This window comes from Falco peregrinus, chromosome 1, assembly GCF_023634155.1.
Source record: "Falco peregrinus isolate bFalPer1 chromosome 1, bFalPer1.pri, whole genome shotgun sequence".
In the NCBI taxonomy this organism is placed as follows: Eukaryota; Metazoa; Chordata; class Aves; order Falconiformes; family Falconidae; genus Falco; species Falco peregrinus.
The window spans coordinates 9,781,601-9,796,912 of NC_073721.1; the positions used below are offsets into that span (position 1 = coordinate 9,781,601).

The following is a 15,312-nucleotide window of genomic DNA, read 5'->3' on the forward strand; positions in this document are numbered from 1 at the left end:
AATAAAAGCAATTATCTGAATTTTCAAGAGGATCACCTCTTCCTTCCCTGAGGTACAGAAGGGAATGAATTCAGGAAATCATTAGAATCAGAAACTGGCACTGCACAACAGAGCCAGTGTTTGCTGTACAAAGACAAACAGAAATCTCCTCCCAGGCTACCAGGCTCCTTGCTAAAGCTGTTGGAGTGGAAATTCCACCTATAGGTGAAGAAGGGTAATTAAAGAGGCACAAGAATTTCTTTGTAGTAGGGCTGGCTTTTCTACTTCAGAGCAGGCTTCGGCTTTTCAAGTATTCATATTCTTCACTCGCACAGAAAGCAATGGACCGTACCGCAGTATTCCGAGCTGCCCGCAGAGCTCTGTGAGCAGGTACCTGGGAATTAGTACCCGTTAACGCGCCCCGTGCCTGCCCTCGCTTCCTCCCCTTGAATCCAGGGGACCCGATTTAACGTTTCCCTCTGCCTCCTGCAGCCCTTCAGGCTGATGGAGAGGAGACGCTTTTCAGCTGGAAAACGGGCTTCCAGTGAAATCCCAGTCTTTTGTGAGACTATGTTGATTTCAATGGCATTTTCAAAGGCAGAGAGCAGAAATTGATCATACCAACAGTCTTGTTTATTTTGACAAGAAGCAAACATTTGGGCTGACTCACTTCAATTGTTTTTGTTTCCAATGTTATGGGATACAAAGTATCACAATGTTGCTATTACTGTTTAATATTTTGATGACGGGCATGGTTTTTCAAATTTTCACTAGAAATCTGCAACGTGCCAACTTTTTTTCTTCAGCTGCTGAACGACAACAAATTCTGAAGTAGAAATCTTACCATCAAACTAAAATGTATAGCTCGGTTAGACATATACTGCTTGGCAGTCGGACTCGGAGCAGCTCCGCTGACTGCAGGGGAGCAGCTGTAGCTTGCAACGCTGTTCCAGGCGAGCAGCGGTGTGTCCTGTGTTATTGAGCACTGGTAGATGGTAACAAACCGCTGATGGGGCAGATCTTACTCCGCCGGACTGATATTCGTAAGTGCCCTGACCTCTGTGGTGGGAGGATGGCTGAAGTCGGATGCCACGTTTCACCGTGAATGTCTCACGGCTTTGCCGTACTCTTCGTCGAATCATTTAGGGCTTGATTTAGCACCCTGGTTCCAGCTGGGGAAGAGGTGATTTTCTTCTTTTTCTTCCTCTAGCCAGCGAGGGTGAAACCACGACATTCAGTCTTGCAGAACTGGGTCCTTACACATCTCATATAACATTGCCACTTCTTCTAGGAGCCTAAATCTTGCTCTGAAGACAACCTCTCCGTGGCTGATCTTTGGCACCCCAACAATTAGCAGAGCAGACACGGATTTAAAATGTACCAACCATTTTTACTTTATTTCAGTCAGAACAATTCAAAAAGGAAAACATAATGATGAAAAAAAAAGTCCCAAGGAGGTAGGCAGATGGGGAGTGAAGAGCCTCTGATCCTAATCTTGCAACAAATCATACGTAAGTGGTGCCTCAGGGAAGTCATTGGGCTGCAGGAGTTTCCCTGTTGAGCATTTTGTAGAATTTGGGCTTTAACTTCATGTCACAAAAGCGGAGAAGAAACACTGAAATGGAGGGAGGTTTGACTCTGCTCCCATTGATGCCCTGTGGGATTCATTGTTCAGCTTCCCTGAAAAAAGAAAAAAAAAAAAGCAACAGCCTTCTTGTTACATGTGTTTTATAATACTTGGAATATAAGTACTGTCGGGCCAGACTGCCAGGTTTTTTGGCATACTTTTTCCCCAGAGAAATAGCTAAGTTCTTCAGTAGTCTCAACAGCAAAAAGACTGAGAAATGCAGGCTCTTGGCTCTTCAAATTAAAACAGGAAAAATAATCTCACTACAGGTGTCTAAATATTACATGAAATACATGAATTCAGCTCTGGCAAGATGTGTCTTCCACATACCTATAAAATAGCAGAAAAGATTGTTCATCTTTTTTAAAAGATCAGTGTCACTTCTCCCTACCCTTTCCTCCAGGTCAATTCAAAACCAGATGGGAGGGACATTTATTATCAGGCTAAGGGAATTTTTTAATCGCTTTTTTGCTTTTCCCCATCTCCGTCACCCAAGGGGCCCATTGTTCCACTTGTCTCTTCCCCACTCTGTAGGGCCAGAACAAGGCCCTCTTCGGCCCCCGAGGACTGATCCTAAAATATCCTACAAGGAGGCAGCTCCGAGGAGAGGATGGGCTACAGCAGCACAGATTGCCCCTAGCTGGGATGTGAAAATGATAGAGCAGTGCAGGCAGCATGAGAATTCGCACTTCCTCCTCACTAAGATTTCTTCTAGCAAAACTGCCTCGTGATTTCAGGACTTTGATGACAGTACCTGGTACTCCACTGACCTAATCTTCAAGTCTTACCAAGCCAGCGTAGGACACAATGTTGGAGGTGTCACTCTGCACTCTCCATCACATGAGATTATGGAGTTTGGACAGGAAAAGTTTTAGTTGCTAGCTTCCATCTACAAGTTTCATTCAGTATTTAAACAAAACCCTATAGTAGTAGTCATTCAACATATGCTATACGCACTTCCAGATGGGTTTGGGAATTTTCCAGGTTTTTAGATGAGAAGTCTATGCAGTAATAAGCAATCTTAAAGGCACTTCTACATATTGGGACTATTTCGGCCCTTACCCATCAGATAGGGTCTAACCACTGCATGCCAGCTGCCAAAAGAAAAGAAAAAATTCCGCAGAGGATATATGGAAAAGTAGCATTCGTAACAAGAATTTCATCAGACGTCAAGAAGCCATTAATTCCAGTCAAACTTGCTGCATGAGCCCCTGTTTAAAACAAGACACTGGCAAAAAATGCAGAATCGCTAACAATAACAGCAAATCAAATGGCTGCTGCTTCAGCATGTATACTGGAAAAGACGTATGTATAGAGCTTAAACAAAATAAAGCCCCGCAGCTAAAGAAATGGCTTAAATGATTACTTTTCTGCTTTTAAGTTTTCGAGGGCAAGGGAAAGTGGAACAAGTGTAATTCCGCTTGGAACGATAGCATTATTCTTTTTCTTTAAAAGAACAAGCACAGCAAACAACTTTGCACACTTCCCTTCGCAGCCATGTGTTGTGGTACAGCAACTAGGAAACGACTGCCCGGCTGTGGGCCACACTGGGGCTGAATGTGTGGGGCTGTGCCTGCTCCACAAAAAGAAAAACTCCACAGACAGTTTGGAGCAGGCTAGTAAGGATCACAGGCTCAGGTGGTCTAAGTTCCATTTAAATGGTGATGACTCAACACAGGGATTTAAAATATGCAGACAGTGCTGCCGACTTGTTGGAACAAGGCACTTGACAATGCAGTTTCCCTGTCAGGAACAGGTTCAGGTACAGTTTCTGGTCATGCCTCTGCCACTGATTCTTGAGTAAATCACGATGCCTAGATTTGCAAGAATATCCGCTGCTGCTGGGTGTTTGGGTTGCAAACATCCAGTAAAGGACACCTGCACCGCGGGCGGACTTGAGTCAGCTACAGTTCATATATTCCAACAGTCCCAACCAAATAACCTGCTGTGTCAGCATTCCTCTTGCTAGGCTCTCAGAACAACCACTTCATTTCACAACCACCACCTGTGATGTATGTTGATATGCATATATTTGTATTTACTTAGACCTACCTGTATTTAACAACATTTATTCATATTTTCCAGGCAGGCCAAAAGAATGGCACAGATCTTTAATTTCTAAATAAACTGTTCACTAACTGCAGATATTTTCATGTCCAAGCTATCACCGAGCCACTGTGGATGTGACTTTTGGACGAGTTAACAGCACAACTCTTCTTGCTAAGGGATGTGAATGTCGGCTCTACCAGCAAACTGCTCTTGCTAATCTGATTAACCAAAACTCTTTTCTTAAATTAGGTGCTGACCAGAGAGATGCCTTTGGTGCTTGCACTGGAGCAGTAAAGGGAGAGAAGGACTAGCACTATAATATCCACATTGCCGCCTTCTATTGGTCTTCTAGGCGACTGTGGTCATTTCACCATTCGATGATACAGTTTTCCCACCTGTGAAATGGAGATGCTGGCACCGACCTTGCTGGTGTAAAGATCTTTGAAGCATACTGGAAAAGCAACAGTGACATTCAGGCACTATGAAGAGAACAGCTGTGCTTGCACCAGGCCCGGTATCACCAACATTGCTGCTCACAACTGGCCTATGAGATACTAAAAGGACATATATGAATAATATTAGTAGGTATCATAAATGCCTTCAATTCACTAGTCCTTTAAAAAAAACCCTAGGGCCCAGACAAATTCCTTTTTTCTCCTTGTGACCTGTAAATCTTCCCCAAATGGAGGTATTAGGTTTTCCCTGCCTGTGCAGATGTATTTGGGCAGCAAGTGGAGGAGCATCAGGTCCAAGGGACCTTACCAGATTGCAGGGTTACTCAGCTTGAGTAGCCCTGCTGCTGGAAACAAGTGTTTATCATACAAGTTGCTGCTAGACATAAACATCCGAAAGACCTTTGGTCCTGTGCTAACACAAGTTAAAGTTCTAACTTAGCCTCACAATGCTGCTGTACAACAAAGCCAAGCTGAAACAAATTCCCGACAGACGCAGAGAAAATGTGCTCCAGCTGTAACCCAACTCACCTTCCTTCCATTCAGGCCCACAAACCCCACAAACGATGGTTTTAGACACCCACCATCCATTCTCTGAAGAACAGATGAATTTACTGAGAAATTAAAGGAAATTAATACAACAGAACTTACAATCAGTCTTAGCAATACTACTCTTTTCTCAGAAAGACTGCATTTGCGTGAAATCTTCCACTCCTACAAGATTCTCAATTAATTAAAATACAGGTTGCTGCAAACTGAAAATTTTAAAATGACACCTTACCATCTTTAATCCCTATCAAGCATGAGTATAGGCATTCTTATTAGCATAGGAAATAAAAACCTTGAAAGTATGTCTATTGTTAGAAGCAAAGTAGAAAATAGTCTGTCCTAGGCAGCTTCTCGTTTGATCGAATGCCACCAATTAAAAGCTGCTTTTAAAATAATTTTGCACTAGATTTGAACAATTTTTATCCCATAGCTACATTTTTTTTAACTTTAGCTTTAAAATGGAAAAAGTGTCTTCAAAGCCATGTTTTTTTTTTTTAAAAAGCACCTGAATCATATGAAACGTGTTTAGTGCATCAGGAAAAATATGCTATTTCAATGCAACCATAGTTCTAGTGATTTCTTTCCCTTATGTTTTAAGTAAGTGCAGAAACATTTACGAGTCCTACTCTCAGAAGCAGTGGTTTGGACATTTGGCAGGAAGAAGGGGTTGTTGGGTTTAGGTTATTTTAGTTTAGGTTGGTTTTTTGTTTTGTTTTTAAGACAGAAAACAATCGGGAGATTGCACATTCAAAAATCAGTTTAAAAAAACCAACCAAACAAAAATTGAGATCCTGACAACTCCCTCAGCCCAGGAAGTATTAAAAAGGACTAATTATTGCCCCAGCTGTGGCTGAGTAGCCGATTTGAAACAGCTGTAATAAAACCCCTCCTGAAATTAGCAGCTGGGTAAGCTGCACCAAGCCTTAGGGAAGGGTTTGGGAGCTTGTAGCACAGCTCTTGAGTGCCTCAAGGTTGCAGGACATGGTTTTGTGTTTTCTGTTATCCCGGAGCAGCCTGTCTTCAGTCCTACAAGTAAGAAGCACAGCCGTTGGCGTGCTGGCTGTAGTAAAGGTAGGTGCTATGAGCATAAAGTTTTTTGACTCATGTATATATGTTTAAATACGTAGCGATGTGTGGTTGTAAGTCCTACATTCTCAAAGCTTTGTTGCAGTTCCTGAGCAAGCTCTCTTTTGTATCTTGGCTCAAGCTATTAGGTCTTGGTAGCTTAAAACTCTTGCACTGACTATCTGTTGAAGCGTCTGTGAGCCAAGATGGGTAGCCGTGTACAAGCTGTGTACAAGCAGGTGGGACTGCGGTGTCATGGGGACCAACAAGCACACCTGAAATCAAACAGCAGGTGGTGGCATAAAGATTATTTCTGCAATAAGGACATCAGGTTGATGCTTTCCAAGTGGTTTCAGTCTTAAGAATGCAGATCTCTTTTCAGTGACTAAAAAACCAGTGCTTGACTTAAGCGATTGAGATCTCAAACAATGTATTTTGGAACTGAAAGCTTTTCAGCATGAAATGCATAGTAGTGCTCTGAATTCACAGTACCTTATGTTATGTTGCTGTGCTTCTCGAACAGCCCCTTGTGCTGTTGGCATAAGGATAACAGGATTGTCCTAGGGAGCTGCTCGGGTTTGCTTTCGGAGGCGATTAGAAGCAGCTAATCAGTTGGACTGTGCGTGTCCCCATGTGCTGCCTTGGTACGAGGAGATATACGCTGCATGTTCTTAAACCTGTCTTTCCTTCATATGCCTGAAGTTGTTCAGGAGCAGTTAATTCCTCAAGACCCTAAAGGTCCGTGGAGCAGAGCAGCGAAGGTGAGCAGCTGTGCCTTGGGCTGCGGCACCGGTGGCTGCTGCCTGGCGTGCTGGGCAAGGGCTGGCAGGGAGGTCTGCGTGCTGCCCCGAGGAGACCTGCCAGCTTGCCTCTGAAGATCTTGAGGGTGGGGGGAATGACCGGAGTCTTAGGGGAGGGCAGCAAAGGGGGGAACCCCACCCCCGAGACAAAAGCAACCTGAACCCCCATGTACAAGTCCTCTGAGAAGGCAGCACACCGTGCTGGGAGACCCATCCAAATCCGAGCAGTGCCAGGGTTCAGAGAGTGAATCCTGATGCATTCAGGGGAGTCTGATAAGGCCTCTGGGAGGGGGAGAAAACTGGTACTATTTTGCAAGTGATCGCCATAATAGCAAGAAGAGAGCACAAATTCATTTCTCCTCCTGTCTTTCACTGGCTACATGGGAAAAGCTGGGACATTAAGTGGAGAAAGCGGGGGAATATTTGATCTTTAGCTTTAACCTGCCATGAAAAACTCAATGGGTTTTGGGTTTTTTCTAGATTATTTTGGGGGGGGGGTCTGGTAAGAGATTCTGAAAGAAACTGTACCCAGGCATGACAGCTGTGTTTGGATTAGTGTACTCTATCCATTTATTTATGTAAAAATCCCTGCATTTTATTTAAGAAGCATGTTCTCCTGAGCTTCCTCCTCCTCCCCTTTCCCACTAGGTTACACAACTGACACTTTTGCCATGACAAATCCATGAGTGTCTTAAAAATTCACCATGAAAACCCTGGAGCTTTAATTATTGTGCATTTACATAATTAGTGCAAATACATGCAATTACCATGTGTACCTACACAATTACCAGCTACAATGATGTACTAACAATCCTTATTAAACTTCAGTGGGGGAGGGATGTGCTGATTGTATGCACGAGCAACATCTGTAGTTTCATCTTCCTTTTTCTTGCACTTACTTGAAATAGCCGTGAGTATTTGGGGATGGAGGGGGGGGTTAACATGCTGAAAGCAGTGACCTACTGAAAGTAGGTCAATAAGCTGTCCAAATTGGAGTTCTAGTGAGATGAAAACTCAAGATGGATATTCCCAGCAATGTTTCCAGGATGCAGTGGCTCCTGCAGTTAACACAATACCGTTAATTCTTGATTACCCATGGGTTAACTATCCAAATTGTGAGGCAACTGTGCTGCATCAGTATCTACATCCTCTATCACATCTGTAGTTCACCTGTATAGAATTCCCAAATTTCTGTCACATCTGCACTCTTCCTCCGGTTACAAGTGTCTGCCCAACTGGAGTCCTCCTGACATGCCCCTTGGCTGCCGTGTTTAGCTGGATGTCTACTACTGGGGATAGCCAAGCATTTCCAAATCACCTAATTCAAAGATGAGCTGAGATAAATAATGCAATTACAACAGGGGGTGGGTGGGTGGTGTAAGTTTCAGCTTGTGAATGCTCTCTTTTGCAAAATATATGCTTCCTTTCTTATCGTGTTTAATGTAAAAAACCCAAGCATTAGGAAGCCTCCTCATTCAGTAGTTCTTCAGGGCTCTTCTGTTCTCTAGGAATTTCAGTGGCCTTCTACTTCTCTTGGCTCGCAGACAATAAAATACAGCAAATGATGCATTAGGGACCACACCTCTTCCTGTTGTCTTCAGTTTTGCACTTATTCTCCTATTCAGCTGTAAGGAATTTGTTGCCTGTGGTGCTTTTGCGAGAGAGCCTTATTACGAAATTCTTCGCTGCTCCCTCTGCCCTGCATAGTCCCCCAGAATAGGAAGCAAAATTGACTGCTGGTTTGGTGGTTGGGTTTTTTTGGTGGGGTATTTTTGTTTTGTTTTGTTTTCTTTCCTACACTTCACAGTTCAAGCCTTGATGGTCTTTTGTGCCACTTGCACATATGCCTGTGGAATGTACAGCCACACTGAAGAGCCTGGGTTTTGTTTTCTTTTTTACCTCTTAGAGAGTAGAAACCCATACTGTTTGTTAAAGCAGTGAAAAATCGAGAGGCTAATTGTTGCTGCTAAATGCAATAAAGTAATACTTTGGGCTCTCAGGCATGTTTTATGACCAATATGGCAATTACTGAATAAAATCCCATGCCCCGGAATGTTTATTTGTGTAAACAACTTATGGTTATTTATTCATATTTTATGAAAATATATATTTTTTTTCCAAAATTGTGTTAGCCATCCCTTGTGGTACAAAATACAGTTGGTTAGGAAAAAAAATAATACATTAAGCTGCATGCTAAATGGGAGGACCCACTGAGAATCTAGTCCTAAGTGTGTTTAAGGCTACATTTTATTTAGTGTGATTAGCTGTGTTGCGAAGCATTATAATGTCCTGGCAAGCTCTGTCTGATACAAAGCAGTCCTCGCTGTCCTTTACAATAACATCTTATTTTACTGTTGTTTGCTCTCCTTTCACGTTTTCGGGCTGGATAGTTTAGACTAAAATCTCTCACAGAAACTCAGACCAGAGTTCAGCCTAAGAGTTCTCCACTTGGTGCTGGTGTTATTTGTCATCTCTGTCTCCTAACTGGGTCAGATAAGAGCTGAAGTCATGGGGAGAAACAGAAGTAGGGCTCTGACTTCACCATTCATGCCCTACACATGGCTGCATTTGTTTTTCTTTAAATCTCATTACCTTTCTCCATTAAAATTCAGTGAGGCTAAAAGGAGGCCTGCTTACTGTCAAAGGCTGGCTGTAGGTAGTCAAATGCTAGGAAGACAGAGTAGGATTTTCTCTACCATCTGTGAAACAGGAATTCACACCGTGGATGTCTCTGCTAACATATCAAGTGAAATGCTCTCAAGGTAAAGTGCATGTCTGGTTTTATGTAAGGTTATCCAATTGCATTATTTGGAGCAGACTAAAAATAAGGTCCTGACGTTTGCGGTCATTCAAAATCCTTGGGTGTTTTTGGTTTGGTGGGGGTTTTTTTGTGGGGTTTTTTTTTTTTTGGGGGGGGGGGCAGGGTGCGGGTAGGAGCATGATGTTGCACATCACAAAGTTGGAAGATGGCCAGGGTGCTAATTATATTCTGCCCGAGTACATCCTCCTGACTTTAACGTCGGATAACATTTTGTTTTCTTTTTCACTTTTTTTTCTCCTGAAACTCTATGCTGCAGCTAGAAAAAAGTTTAACAACAGAAGTGACTAAAGTCCCTATTGACAAATCTCAGTTGCAATGTTTGGAAGCTATTTGCTTTATGGGCAAGGTTTGCACGAGTCAAGCGACTTCACCCCAGACAAAATTTTGAACGGAGGTTTCTTAAAGTTGAGACACGCTTGGTTCTTGAATTTGGACTTTGATTTGGGTCTGACAGGGCAGTGACTTTATCTTCTTTAGAAGGAAAGGTTGTATGCACTGGGCTGACTAATGTTTATGTCTCCATAAAAAGTATACTTTCGGCACTATATAAATAGAATGTTTACAATGCTGTGTTTCCTCGGCTCGCATATGTTAAGTTCCTTTTCGGTATAAGCACACAGCATGCCTTCTTTTCCTATCCTTCCAGCTCTTCTTTGTTTTTGTTTTTAAGCTGTATCCTTGACCCTTGAAGGCATACATCCTGGATTTCAGCGCTATCTTCCTACATCGTATTTTTAAAGGCTTTATTCTCTTTGCCAAACGAACTAAATTGCCTTGCGCGAAGGCTGGGTACAATGCTGTCAACGACAGCTCCGCTCCTTCTCAGAGCATACCCCATGATTAACTGAGACAGGGGTGCAGAGTTGCTCGGCACTTAATTGGGTCTTGTGTTTGCAAGACCAGGGACTTGCTGTATGTATATTTTGCCTTACTGTGGCACCCCAAAGAGCCCCTAGAAGAGTTTTAGACTTCTGAGTATATGGAACAGTTTGCAAAAGACTGGCGTAAGTAGCGGCTTGGTTCAGAAAGAATGACTGTAAAAGGATGTACGAGTGTAAATTCCCGTAAAAGATGAGGTATGTTTCCTTAGTGACTAAAATATGCCTTCATGATGCTTCTTTCTTTCCCTGTTGCACTGAAGCTCCTCTGGAGGAATCCAGTCCCTAAACTCACTCACAAGTGACTATGTGACTTAAGCAGTGTATGTTGATGAAGACGAAAAAGAGATCAAATTTAAGACAACATGCAAATGTTTTTAGGCCTCAAAAGGAAGGGTGGGAGGGGGGGGGTGGGTGGGAAGGGGAGAAAAAGCCCAAACCTCCAGCCACTTCCCTCTTAATGTCTCATAATTGTTTTCAATTTGTTTTTCTCAGTAAAATTGTTTACTTTTTCCTCTAGGACTCCAGTTGCATAACTGCAAATTTCCTTAATGTCTTCGCATAGCAATTTCATCTCTAATTTAAGAATTCAAATAAAACCTGTTTTCTTTCCCATACTATTAAGGAAAAGACAAAAATGGACAGAGTTGTCAATAAACTGTACCAGTTTCTCACTGCGTAGTGAGATGTGTACAACCTGACTTCAGCCTCACTTAATCTCACTTTCCCACGGGTCTAACTTAACTCCATCCAGTAGTACTACTCCAGGCATCCTACACTGTTGCAAAGTTGGAGAAAGGCTTGTTCTCCCTCATTTTGAGGCTGCATTAGCTAAACTTCAGCGCAACTAGTGACAGGAGTAAGCATTTGCATGAGATAAGCCTGTGGGTTATGACAGAAGAGTAGATGGGAGATCTGTGATGGGTGAGCGGTTCTGTGAGGGCCCAGAAGAACCTTCAGGATGTGTGTATCTGGGGAGCACCAGGTGCAGTGGTGCCACATGCATGACTGTGACATGAGTACTGCAAACAGCTATAAGTAAAGCAATGCTGATGGCAGACACTATTAGTAAGTCTGTGCTGATTGCGGGCAGTCTTTTGGGCGTGTTGTACGCCTGCAGCCCCTCTTGAGCTGGTTGGAGTCTGCTCTTAAACTAGGCAGCTTAGTCACTAACGGCTGTAGCATCCAATAGCTCAGCACGGACTTGCGATGTAAGCGCTTAGTCCTTTTGGTCTTCACGGTCTGCGCTGAACCCAGCGCTGCAAAAAGCTTCCCTGATAGCAGTTACCTGATAAAACTTTTATACGAGTAACCCGGGGTACGTCTAGCTGCAATGCCTACGTGCCACCTCAATCAATTCCACTTTCATCACGGTGCAGTATGAATCATGATAGCAGCAAAACCTAATTTGAACCACAGCTGAAGAGGGTTAGTGGGAGGTGATATTCTGGTTTAACATACAATCCTCTGGAGAAAAGAGTTCAGATCTGTCTTAGGTTATATAACAGAAATGAGGCTAGCAGATTTGGTCTAATCCCTTGTGGACAGGCCCACCACAGAGCGTGGAATAATGTGGATAACTGCCTGTCCGCCTGCTTGCTGACGGCCTCGCTACCGCAGCAGCAGAATGCTGCTAAGCCGGGACCCGAGACTGTGCTGAAGCTTGTGCAGCTTCTGGTTTAGGGCTGGTTACAACTCCCCAACTCCACATCGTCAGGAGCACTCGTTTGCAAAACACAGCCCTGTCTCTTACACACAGAAAGGGATTTCCCGTTGCAAATGCTGCTTTTGCTTTGCTCTGATGCTGCAAGGGACTTGGAAAATTAGGCTGGTTAGTCTAATTGAGCACTTCCTTTGTGGGGGTGTTCTTGCCATACATCTAAACTCCTAAGACACCCCCCCCCCTTTTTTTTTTTGTCATTCTGAGTGGCCAGTCCACCTTTCATGCCCCAGCAGGCAACTGGCAGTAAACTGGAGAAACTATAAAAGCGATTTATTCTTTGTCATGGATTAGCCCAGTCCCTGGTTGACAGTGAGGCCATCACCAGGGGTTGGAGGCACCTTTCTGACTTCATGAATCCTATCGGCACAGTCAGAAAGCGAAGGCCCTCCTAATTTTTAGGATGTTTAGCTGAATTTACGAACAGCCTGATAAATATACTAAATATAACCCAACTGCTGCATCCACTTTTGGGCCAAAACTTAGTGGGTGCCGAATGCAGCCTGTGCAGGAAACTGGGAATGTCTCCTGCAGCCGAGAGTGCGAAGGGCTCTATACGGACAGGCGGAGCAGTTGGGACCTGGCTGTCACACCCGTTAGCGCTTGCTGTCACTGCAAGCACCGTCTGATCTCTAATGACCGTGAGTGGCCAAGGCTGTTGCCGTTGCACATCCCCCGTGGACTCTGGCCCCTTTGGTGCCCCGGCACAGCCTGTGGCAAACCTCGGGTTAGGAGGGACGGGGCTCGGAGGGCACAATGGCACCTGCTGAAGCCCTGAACTTCGTCCCTGCAAGCCCTTTATTTTCCTAGCCTTGTGCTGATCAGGCAGCTTAGTTCCTGAAAGATGGCAGGGTGATGCAGCCGGTAAATCCTACATGATGGGGGTGACGTGGAAAGTATCCTGCAGGAAAAACTACAAAAAGCTTGAAAAAGTGAATGTGTTATTACCAATCTGTTTTCTGCCTGGATGGCATCAGTGGAAGTTGTACGTAAACACAGCGGACAGGTTATGCCCTCGTAACTGCTTTTCTGCACAGATACGTGTAATTGCCTGATTTTGTATTTCTGTGAGATGGTTTGAAGCCACGAAACATCAAACCCGCTGCTTGCCTTTGTCTATGCCCAAGACAGAAGTTTTGACCCTTTACCAAGCTGACGCCTTTTTAAAAAAGGTATTAATTGCAAATTAATGTAGTACTGCAAATTAATTTACCATTAAGGTATGATGCACTGACATTTGTGTCATTATCAGGAAATGACTACATTGCTACAGTGCCATTGCTGGTCACTTACAGGGCCAGGTTTATTTATCCTTGCTTTGGTAACTGGTATCAAAGGCTGTGCAGGAGCTGGGGGGGGGGGGGGGGGGGGGGGGTAGTGGGGCTGATCAGGGATTGCGTGGCCGTTTTAATCCGTGGACGGCAGGGCTGGGGGGGTCGCCGTCGGAGGGGCTGAAGGTGGCATCGTGCCCGGGGGTCCTAACCGCGGGGGAGGCGCTGCTCGGGAATGACACCCCCCCCCGCCCCCAAGGGCTGGCACCTTACAAGAAGACCCTCCCAGGGCGGGTAACGGGGCCGCACCTGCCTTAGGCCGCGTCGCCCCGGCTGCAGCCCCCGCCCGCTGCCCGCGCCCCTCGCCGCCGCTGCGCCGGCGCTCCCCGCGCTGCCAACCGCCGCCTCGGGGAGACGGACACCCGCAGGCCCGGGCGCTGCCGCCGCGTCCCAGGCGGTGTGTGTGCGGGGGGGGGCGCCGGGCCGTGCGCCTTTAAGGGGCGGCGGGCGCGGGGCGGGCCGGCTGGCAGCGGCATTGTTCCCTGACGTCACTGGCAGCCTGTGCGGCGGCGGCGGCGGCTCCTCTCAAACTTGTCTTTGTTATTCGGCGCTCCCCGGCTGACACCGCGGCCGCACGCAAAACGCGGAGCCGGACCGCGCCGGAGCGGCGGGACCCGCCGTCGGCCGCCTGCCCCCGCGGGGGCGCTGCCCGCCCGTGGCTCCCCCCGCCGCGCTCGGCGGGCGCCGGCCCCCCGCACCCCGGGACGCGAGCGGGGGGCGGCTGGGGGCGGGGCGAGCTGTGTGTGTTTATTTTTTTTTTTTTTAATTTTATTTTTCATGGCGCAAACGAGCGGCGGGGGTGGTGGTGGTGGTGGTGCAGCCCCGTGCAAACCAGTACGGAAACCAGCGTGGGGGGAACGGGGGAGCCCCGCGGGGTTACCGGCGGGGGAGAGCCACGTTAACGCACGGCGCCGGCTGCACGCATGTTGAAAAATAAAAAAAAATAATAAAAAAAAATTCCTCACCCCGCCTTCCCCAAAGATCCGACATCCCTTTAAAGTCCCGATCGTTTCTCCTCCTCCGACAAGACGAATGTGACCAGCGAAGGGCTGCACGGTGCTGTTTAAATTGCTTATCTTAATTGCATAATCTAACAAGCCCCGTTGGAGCAGGGATGAATATATTAGGCTTATTAACAACTCATCATAAAATATTGATTGTCCTGGAAGTGTTTTATCAAGGGGAAGAGAAGTCGAGGGAGATGTTTTTTTAGCAGATTGGTGCTCGCCAGACAAGGACGGGTTCTTATTTTCTCCCTGGAAATCAGGTTGGATTTCCGGGGGGTGTGTGGGGGGAAGAAAATAATAATAAAAAAACCAACAACAAACACCAGCACAAAAAACACGCCCTATTGTTAACGCCGCGGGTGCGCTCGGGGCGGCGGGGGGGGGTCCGGTCCCGGCCGCCCTTCCCCCCCCCGTCGCTGGGGCCGCCCCCCCCGGCCCGCCCCGCCGGTGTCCCCGGCAGAGCCCCGCAGGCGGGCGAGGACCCCCGGGGGCGCCCCGCTCCTACCTGGGTGGCGGGAGCGGCGGGCGCTGACAATACCAGCGGCCCCGGGGGTGGCGGCGAGTGCGGGGGGGCTGCCTAAAGTGCGAGCTACGGAGCGACGGGGTATCTTGGCGTCCCTGTGTCATCCCCTGGCCCGCCCGGTAGTTCCATTCATCCATCCCCGTACAAATTCTCCCGTGCAGGCGGCGGCGAAGGAGGCACCGCATGCCTGAGGGTGTACCGGGTCCGGGGTGGTTTTCCCGTATTTAATAATATAAAAATCCAGAAGGGAGGATAGAGATTCTCCTGCTTTCAGTTTCCAGAGTGGAAGTGTTCCCGAGTGCCTGGTATTCAGGAAGACTAAACCGAGAATCCCCGCCTTTAAAATGCACTGTAAGACAATATTTGTATTTTAACTCGTATCGAAGATTTTGAACTTTGTGTGATTTGGGGAGCGGAGGGGGGGGGGGGGTGATGGGGGGGGGGGGGGAGAGTGAAAGGGAGAGGGCGAAGGGAAGAACATCCCTGTAGGAGGCAGCTCCCTTTCAGATAG

The 15,312-nt window shown here is 46.4% G+C and overlaps 1 long non-coding RNA gene across 2 annotated transcripts; it reads right to left on the minus strand.

Annotated features, from left to right (window-relative positions):
* Positions 1-590: 590 nt before the first annotated feature.
* LOC114013916 (uncharacterized) lies at positions 591-14,767 on the minus strand. 2 transcript variants are annotated; one of them, XR_003557178.2, is made up of 3 exons: positions 14,237-14,767; positions 4,051-4,209; positions 591-1,659 (listed from the first exon to the last, which is right to left on the minus strand). It is a non-coding gene; the product is annotated as an uncharacterized LOC114013916 (long non-coding RNA). The 2 variants fall into 2 exon arrangements; XR_008745181.1 differs by lacking the exon at positions 14,237-14,767 and having other exon boundaries at positions 4,051-9,405.
* Between the last annotated feature and the right edge of the window lie 545 nt (positions 14,768-15,312).